At 52.1% G+C, this 9,717-nt stretch overlaps 1 pseudogene; it reads left to right on the top strand.

Moving 5' to 3' along the window:
- The first annotated feature begins 4,686 nt into the window (after positions 1–4,686).
- Positions 4,687–4,804, top strand: LOC136663322 (5S ribosomal RNA; annotated as a pseudogene).
- The last annotated feature ends 4,913 nt before the right edge of the window (positions 4,805–9,717 follow it).

Raw genomic sequence — 9,717 nt, 5'->3', positions numbered from 1 at the left:
ATCCCCACAATAAAATGGGCTGATTTGCACCTGGCACCCTCGCCTCCCTCTCCTTCCCCACTGAATCACTGAGCTGTGCTGTTGGCCACTACTCCGGATCCCTCCCCCGCATGAATAATTTTCCCCCTGTGTGCGCACGTTACATGAGTTGAAATGCACACCCAGGAACATCTTCCTTTCGGTTTAGGCAGGCACTAAATTTGGCTCATTGATTATCTGGCTGGTTTCGGGGGCTGTTTTCTCCACTGCCTCTGGCTGTCTTGATCCTGTTGTGTGTTATCAAGCTGGTTTTGATTGCTTTTAAATTGTTTTAACCTATTGCTGGCCTCCTTGGGTGCCTTTGGAAGCAGAAAGCAGGACATATTTCTTAATAGATGAGCAAGAAAACAAATAAAGCTCCCAGGCCTTGGGAAGGGCCAGGCATTAGACCACGGATGGAGAGGAGGGGGTGGCTGGAGGGAAGCTGTCAGCTTCAGGGGCAGCCATGACTGGGGGAGGAAACTCTAGACTTCAAGCTTGTGCTGGTCAGTCATGAGTCGCACGGGCCATAATGCGACTCTCCAAACCTCGCACTCTCAGCAGATGCACCAGCTGCACAGAAATTCCACAGTCACGCAGAGGATGCACATGCACATGGCAGGGATGGGGAAATGGCGCATATAAGCAGATCTGTATGTAGTGCACTCTGTGCATGGTACATTAGAAGCAGCCCAAAGGCTTATCTCAATATAGGGTTACCCCAGTTTAACTGCAGGTGTGAGTTAAAGTGAAAGTGTTTGAACTGGCACAGAAAGTTCTGTGTGTGTGTGTGTGTGTGTGTGTGTGTGTGTGTGTGTGTGTGTGTGTGTGTGTGTGTGTGTGTGTGTGTGAACACTCTTCTTTCAGTTCAAGCCATTCATTTCAGTCGGCATGATTTAAGTTGAGAATGTGCAGCTCGAAGGGGTCGCATGCCTTTCTGACACTCAGATGTAGCAATGATGGAGAACGTCTTTCAAGTCTCACATCTCAAGCCAAATTTGGCTATCGCACTGCATGTGCCTGGGGAGGCCGAGAGGGGCTTGCTTCCTTCCAGCCAGCCTCCCCCCCTTCCTCCCTGTGGCTCTTCGTGTTTCCTTGATCAAAAGACCCACTTCTGGTTACAATCCTGCGTCCGCAACAAAACTTCCCTCTGCTCCCACTTGCGTGATTACGAGCCACATAGCACAGAATGAGGTCAGGCCTGCTCAGGAGCCGCTGCAGCGCAACCTTTGTCCAGGGCTGCGTCGGTTCCTGAGGACGGAAGCCTTCTCATCCTCCCAGCAGAGCACTGGATGCTCCATTTGCACCTTCAGTCCTTTGCCAGACCGAATCTGTGGACTTGCCCATCCACCATCCCCAGTGGCTTATCAGGAAAGGGTGAGCCTCCAGCTCAGCTCTGAGGGCAGCAATGGCAGCTGTGTGCATTTCCTTGTCATCAGGGTTTCCAACTCTAACCAAAGCTATTCCAGGAGACACACACCTATTGGCGATACTCCCTCCACGGGGTCTGTGCCAATGCACAGACTCTTTTGGGGGCCACGCCAGAGCTCTGTGGCATTTCCAGATGCACAGCGATGATGTCATATATCCTTGCTGGACTTCTGGGAATGCCATGCTCCGAGCTGCACAGAGCTTGGCTCCCCAGGGCTTGCAGCTGCAGAGCTGAAAGGGAACACGGCTTATCCCATTGATAGGCTAGTTGGGAAGGACCCCAGGCATGGAGGAGGGCCTGACTCTGCTCCTGGGAGGAGCCTCCTGGTCTGGCCCATTTGGCAGGAGCAGTGGATGAAGAGAGGAGGCGGCGGTAGCAGCGGTGAGGATGACAGGGGAGAATGTGGACATGAGTGTGAGTGCCACCCCATGGGCCAGGCCCCCTCTGCCATGCTGAACATGGCTCTTCTTGCCTTCTCCAGCCCTCTGCAACTGAACAGGGTGATGACCCAAATCCCAGGGCTCTGCCAGACCACTGGCTATCAAGGGCCATCTGTTAGGGCCCTGCTGTCCAAGACAAAGTCCTGGTGCCACAAGGGAGTGAGGAGGATGCATTGAACAACCTGACCACAAAGCTGGAGACCATTTCTCTGGGAATGTGTAGAGAGACCAGGGACTGCCACAGAGGTGCTTTGATCACAATGCTTTATGTATTTCCCATGGAAAATCAGAAAGTTATCACCAGGGTGCAAAGAGGGTCCCTCCCCCTTCTTGCTGGCAGAACATTCAGGCTCCCACAAATGCCTCCCTGAAGATCAAAGTCACCTCAGCCTTTCTCCGTCTGCCTGCCCTGCCTGTTATCACACAGGCCGGCCGCTGAACCAGAAGGCTTTCCAGCAGTCCACAGGCACCAAATGCTCAGACCTCCCACATCAGAAAGTGCTTGGCAAAGTGCAGCTGGGACAAAAGGAGGAAAGCCATTAAGGAGCAATTCTCCCTCCACACCTTTCCTCTGAGTGTGGGTTGCATGTCAGGGACGAACAAAAGGAAACTGGTTAGATTCTGGATGAATGGGAGCTCACTTCAGGCCACAGCAAAAACTAATTCAGAGCTGCTGAAAGGTGCTGAGCTGATGGTCCACACAAATGCAAAGTCAGTGCCAGCCTCAGAGTGTGCCTATCTGCCCAACAATGTGTGCAGCGGGACAATCAGCTGGTGTCACTGATGAGCTCCCCTTTCCTTGTTGCAAAAGCTGCAGTGGCTTCTGCCCTGGAATTGCTGCGGAATTCTGAGCAAACTCTCCAGGCGCATGGAAATGTCTGCTCAGGCAAAGCCTCTAAGGAATGCTGGGAGAAAGCAGGAAAGGTATGTTATGGTATGAGCACTGATGTTTCTTGGAGAGGGTCTTCTATCTGTCCACACCCATAAGTGCCATTGAATTTTGCTCCAAAGAAAAGTCTGAGGCTCTTGATTGGGCAAAACTTCCCCCCAGAGAATTGCCAAGAAGGCAAAGAGAGTCTTGGTGAGACCCATCACATTTCTCTGAGAAGGTCGCACACATCTTGTTACAAATGACAGTTGCATTGGCACAAAACCTATTGAAGTTTTCATGCTAGCACCATGTCAAATAAGAGGCTGTCTTTGAGGAGTGTTCCAAAATTTCAGCCAATCCAAAACACAGCTGCTGGATTTTATCTGAATCTCATTTTTCCCCACCATGATTCCATTTGTTCTTGCTCCCCGTTCATTTCGGAGCCCAGTTCTTGGTTTCAGCCATGACCTTTAAAGCCTATATGTCTTGGGACGGGGGAACTTTAAGGACGAGCTCCTCTGATGTGATCTTGCCTATCCTCAGAGATCTTCAGGGGAGGCTTTGCTCCAACAGAAGTCTGGTGGCTGGTTGTGCCAACATCTGGGGCACCTCTGCTACTGCTGGGACCGTTGTAGTTGCGTGAGCATTTGGGAGCGTCGCATTTGGGAGCGCATCTCTTGCCACTCAGAATGTCATTTCCAAAGTGTAAGAGTGGACTGGAGATTCTATAGTTCACATCAGGATCAAAATAAAGGCCTATTTTCATTTTTATTTTATTTAAGAGAGCTTAGATTCAGTCATAGACTCCAACACATCTCTATTGTGGTGGCATTCCTTGCCTTGAGATGAATGGGGACACTCTGTGTCGCATAGACCTCAGAAATCTGTCCAGGTTTTCCATCATCATACCTTTATTAGCTTAAAAAAAGGTTACACAGTCATGGAACGACCTTCCATTTCACACTATTATCTTTATCCAAAACCGTTTGTATTTTGGCACAGATTTGTGACTGAGCACCAGCCATGCGCTCGCACCCCCACCCTCAGTCTTCCCTCCCTGCAGGAGAAACCATCTTCCTGGGAATTTGGAAGAAAACAACACAAATGATTAAGTAGCTGAAGGGGCTGACTGGTGACAAAAGATTAAAAGAGCTAAATCAGCCTGGCAGGGAGAAAAAGGCAACTGAGACAACCATCTGCAAGTCTATGAAGGGTGTAAATAACGACAAGAGAGAAGCGGGTGAAAGGTTGTCTGAGGGGACCAGGAGCATGACAGAATGCACATGAGTGAGCAAGAGCAGAGCTCAGCAGAGGGGAAGGATGTGGGAAGGTGGTTGAGGCCAAGAAGGGAGATTTCCAAGAATGCTAGAATGGCCGTCTCTTGAGCCGCCTGGGCTCTGCATACCTAGACCTTCCCAAACAGGAGGAAAACAGGTTGCAGACTCAGCCTCTGCTTCCACCTTGGCCGGAAAACCAAAGCCCAGAACTTGGCTTGCTGCGCTCGCCTGGTCAGCAGAGCAGCCCTGTTGGCCTGGAGTTCCCCCACACTCCTCCAGCCGCTAGGAAGCTGCGGGCTGGAGAAGAGACAGTCCTGGGGCCAGCCGATTGCACCTCATGGTGGAGGGGAAGGCTCAGGCTGCAAACGTGGCCTGGCTCCTCCCCTCCCTCCCCTGTTGCTTGCCTTAAACACTTGGGTTCAGATCAGGATGAGGGGGAATTTGGGTCTGCCAGCTCCTGGATGTGGAGCCCTTGCCTGGTCCTGGGTCCATTTAAGAATGAAGCAGGATCTTGCTGCCTTGGCCATAAAGGGTGAACCGGAAGTTTCCATGGAGGTAATCTAGTCCATCCAATGCATCACTTTGGACCAGGAAGCCTCAGTCACTCCTCTCTTTCTACCCTCCTTAGCACAACTGGGCTTTGTTTCTTCTTGTTGTCCATTACCCTGCACATGCCCGATCTTGTCTGATCTCGGAAGCTAAGCAGGGTCAGGCCTGGTTAGTACTTGGATGGGAGACCGCCTGGGAATACCGGGCGCTGTAGGCTTATACCATGATCTTGGAAGCTAAGCAGGGTCAGGCCTGGTTAGTACTTGGATGGGAGACCGCCTAGGAATACCGGGCGCTGTAGGCTTATACCATAGTCTTTCGAGACTGAAGGTTGCCAACCAACCATACACTTCCTATTCCTGGGAAAGGTCCATTCACCCTCCAGGGACCTCCAAGTGATCTCAGAATGGGATTTTCGAATCCCACCACCTACTCCAAGCCTCGTAAAAACTTTGCTTCCATGCAGTTTAGGCATTTGTGCTTCTCCACCACCTAATGAGTAATTTTATCCTTTCCCCTGATTTGATTGTCTTTATATTGGCTGCTCTTTTAATTTTCACTGCCGTTTTGCCTTGTTGTATGGAGCTTATGTTCTTATGTTCCACGGAAGTCTTCTGGGTAGCTGAATTGCCAGCAAATGCGGAGTGCGAGGAAGACCCAGGAGCCTGTTCTGTCTGTCTTGTTCAAGATGCTATCGTTGTGACGCCTGAACATTCTTGTCATGATACAATCAAGTGTGGAACTGGGAGTGGCTGAGATTCTGGTTGGGCGCAGATCTGAAGTTTATATTTTTCCTGCCTTTTCACCAACTTCCTCTTTTCTGGGTGGGGGGATGCCTCCACCTGCCCACCCTTTGAGTGAGTGTAGCAGTGGAAAAGAAGCAGGGGAGTGTGGTTGGGCATTGACTAGGCCATGCGCAATGCATGCCAGTTTGATCTTCGATAGCAAGCCACATATTTCCTATGAGGCGATGCAGGGGAAATGCAGCTGGTGCAACAGGAGATTCCCCTGGGGGCTGGGGATAAGAATAGGCCCTCAGTTTGGCTGTACTTGTCGTAAGAGGCGACTAAACAGCCACCGGGTAGATGGAACTCGTCAGCCTGGGAAGGCAGCTCATCTGAGAGAAGGAAAACTCTGATCCCAAACCTCCACTGCCTTGTGGCTACATCCAGTTGTGGAAAAGGCTTCAGGAGTCAACCTCGAGGCAAAATCCGGAGCCGGAGTCCCTGAGGCAGTTCATGGCTGAACACAGTCACGCTCTGGCAACTCCTGCGATGCCGCTGGAACCAACCGTATTGACTTCTGCCTTTCCATTGGACCATTTCAGCAACATGGAGAGGGGGGATTTGCTGCATGGGTAACAGCCTATCCTCCATACCTACTTTACCCAGGCTTCGCGTACAGGAGAGGACACTCTGTTCCAGAGCCACCATTCAGAGCGTGACACCATGGTCTTCCGAGACTGAAGGATGCCAACATGATGAACAGGAGAGGTCCTCTTACCTTCCATCTCCTGCCAGCCACCTTCCGCAGGTGAGGGGAAGGTAGCTGGCATGCATACCTGTATAGAGAAGGACTCTGAGCAGAGTTTGCTGCTGACGGCGGGAGCCACCAAGCACACTTGGTTACCCACATAGCCAGACTGGGGCAGCCTGTTGGGTGCTTGACTATCCTCTCCCCTGGAGTCCCGCAGCCCCACCCAGGCAGGCAGCCACAGCAGTAGGCTTCACCAGCCCCACTGGGTCCCCATATCTATATGCTGAGGGACTGGTGCCTGTGAGGAGGTGCTCAAGATGCTCCGAAGAAAGCAGTGGGGCTGTTTGCATGAGCCAGGAGTTTGCTTGTTCAAGGGAGGAGAAGCACAATTGGGCCCTGAAGGGAGTGCAGAGCCTTGATGAGGTGAAAGGATAATGTGGAGCCTGTGATTTACGAGTCCCAGTTTAATTAGAAGCTATATGCCAAATACATTAAGGAGCTAATAGCAGCATTACGGTTACCTTGAGGGATTACAGAGCAGGCAGGCAGCCAAGAGTGCCTTTGGGTCACAAGGAAGCAGCAGGGGGTTGAGGGCAAACAGCTGCATGCAGGCACGGGGGGAGGGGCACTGCCAAGGAAGCCACCACTGCCGCTGAGAAAGAGAAACCTCTTCCGCACTTGCTGACGCCACACTGATGGAAGGCAGGACCCATGAGCTGCCTGGGAGCCGCAGCCCCCTCTTTGCCTCAGGCACCTCATTCCCCAGAGGTTTGCTTGGGCCATGCCAAGTGGGGGACTCGAGGCTCTGCCCAGCTTGGAAGGACAGCAGTTGTGAGACTGCTGGGAAGACTACAATTCCACAGTCCTTCGAGAAGACCCAGGCGCCTGCAGGGCTAACTGATGTGTTCATGTTCACTGCCATTGACAACATGCGCTTCACAAAGTGCACTTGTGGTCTCTTCCAACAAGGGGTGGCTCTGCTTGGAATCTCCCCTCCAACTGGGAGTGGCTGCTCCATGAGACCTTTGCCCTTTGGGAAGGTTTCAAGTGGCACCTCTTGCCAGGGGCTCACTGGATTGTGGCTTGAAACTTCTGTGGACAGAGCACTCTGGGATCCAGGAGCCCTCTTCACACCCAAAGGGAATAGAGTTGGGCAACACAGTCCCTGCACGTGGCAGGTGGCATGAAGTCCCTGGATCAGTCAGAACTGATGTGGAGACCAGGAGGTTGCTGTCTCCCCTTTGCCTTGGAAACAGAGCAGAGCGGCTTGCTGGCTGCACGTCCAGCCCCCAAACAGCCTGAGGGTCTGGAGCAGCAGAGAGCAGCCTCCAAATAATGGTGTGGACAGGACCAGCCACGGCCAAGTCTGTGCTGATAACTGGATCCCTTTGTCCCCAGAGCAGCCATGGAGACCCCCAGGATGGGTTCTCCTGTGCCCTTGATCATGTGCCCTGCCCAGGACACTGTGCAATGAAGGCCTGCTTCCACTCTCGCCATTCCAGAGGGGCTTGCTGGCCACTGGCGTCCTTTTCCACCCAGGCCTGACTTTTTGCAGTTCAGATTCATGGGTCTCCTGCCTCTCTTCTCGCCGTCCATCTTTCACTCCACTACACACATGCAAATGACCGATGATACTTCTGCCTCCAATGCAGATTTTCCAGGTGTCAACTGTACCAACCCCCTCTGGCCTGTGGGAGGGGCCCTCCCCCACCATCCGTCACTCCTCCCCTCACCTTAACTGCAGCCCACCCCTGAATTCTGAGGCGGATGAAACACACACATTACCCTGCAGAGCTTCACAAAGTGCTCTAATGGGAAATGACAGAGCAACCAGGAAGCCTCTTCGCATCAAGGCACTGCCTCCAATGGCTCAGGAAGCCTCATTTTAAAGCATGTGGCTGGAGCCAAGGGGGGAGCACTCTCTTGGCAGGCCACACTCAGGAACCACGTCCAGGCTGGACAGCACAGGGGTGGGGGCTCATGCAAAGGGCCCTTTCTAAATGTGCCACCCTCTGAATGTGCCACTAGGGGGAAACAGGGCATTGGCCACAGCCACAAAGACCCCAGTTCACATCTTGCCCAAGTCACAGACTTAGGTGGTGGCCGAAGTAAATGACTCTCTCTCTCTGAGCTTCAGGCCTCCCTCTACAACAGGAGTCTACCTTGCAGGGTTCTTGTAAGTATTGCAGCAAAATGACACATGCAAAGCATTCTGAATATTGCAAAGCACCATAAGGGTCAAGGCCTTATCAGTGTGACTTCAGCACCGATGCAGCCGTGCCAATAGGGGCGCACACTGCATCCTGCAGGTTGGGGGGCAGTCAGGGAGGCCTCTTCAAGGTAAGGAACGTCTGTACCCTTATCTCGTGGCTGCACTGAGGGTGCATCAGCACTGGAAAGTTGGGCAGGATCAGACCCTTCCTCTGCCAGCCAGAGTGGGCCAAGTGCTACTGACTGCACAGTCCTCCTTACATTCCTCTCTCATTCATATTCTGATCGTGCTGAAGAAGCAACGAGACCAGGCAGTCAGTCCATGACTGGGGATCTCCGCTCCCAGATCCACTGGGCTGCACGATCTCAAGTGACAATGAAAAGCCTGCTGTAGAGCCCTGCTTTCCTTAACGAAGACCCAGAGGCATCTTTCCGAGGCCAAGAGGTGGAAACCTGACCCTTGAGGGGTGGTGAGAATCTCCACCCTGGGGGCCTGTTCAGAAATTGGCAGGGAGAACAGAGGCAAGGCATCTCTCCAGGAAATGTGCTGAGCCCCTTTGGGGTGTGTTTGGTGGTGCCTCATCAGCCACAGGTGCGGATTATGCCTGGCAGTTGAGTGCGCGCCGTGGCTGAAGGCTTGGCATTTGTCTGGGCAGCTCCTTGACCTTTCATTGTTGTTGGCCCTCTGGCTGCTGTCACATGATCACCTCCACAACAAGCCAGTGGGGTCTCCTCAGGCTCTACGGCTGAGAGTCTTTGAGCATCAGTCTGGCCAGCGAACGGCACGCCACTCCAGGTGCCAGGTTTGCATACAGATCTTGATCATCACACTGAACTGTAGATCCTTTGAGCACAGTCTCTCAGGAATGCCCAGCTGCACATCATCAGGGCAGAGTTGATTTCCTGCATCATGCAGGGCCCTGTCTGGAGAAAAAAAAAAAAATCCTCTGCATCCCGGAATCCAGATTGCCAGGAGGAATTCTGCAAACAGCTAATTTGGCAAGTCAAGCTTCCTTTTGTTGATTTTGCTTAATTGATTTTGTGTCTTTCAAATGAGAGCACTTTATTTAAAGAATACTCTTTGCAGCTGGAGTCTGACTTCATTCCTCACTTCAAGTCTTCCTTACCCTCCACTCCACTTGCACACAATGGCTGCATCTTATGCACACTTAAGAATATCAGAAGAACCCCACTGGATCAAACCAAAAGCCCCAAAGAAATCTTTTCTTTTGTCTGTCCCCACAATCCGTTTAGTGGATGTTCACTGGCTCTGGGGTTGTGTGAAAGAGAAAAGAACATTCCTCTATCCACACTATCCATCCCCTGCATAATTGTGTATGTCTTAATCATGCTCCAAACGCTGTCACCTTTCCTCAAAAGGGAGGGGCTCCTGCCCACTCTTTGTTTTGACTGCTGTCATCTGCACCTTTTCCATTTCCACTA

This window comes from Tiliqua scincoides, chromosome 12 (genome assembly GCF_035046505.1).
Source record: "Tiliqua scincoides isolate rTilSci1 chromosome 12, rTilSci1.hap2, whole genome shotgun sequence".
NCBI lineage: Eukaryota > Metazoa > Chordata > Lepidosauria > Squamata > Scincidae > Tiliqua > Tiliqua scincoides.
The sequence above is the reverse complement of the archived record's forward strand: the minus strand, read 5'-3'. Positions and strand labels throughout refer to the sequence as shown.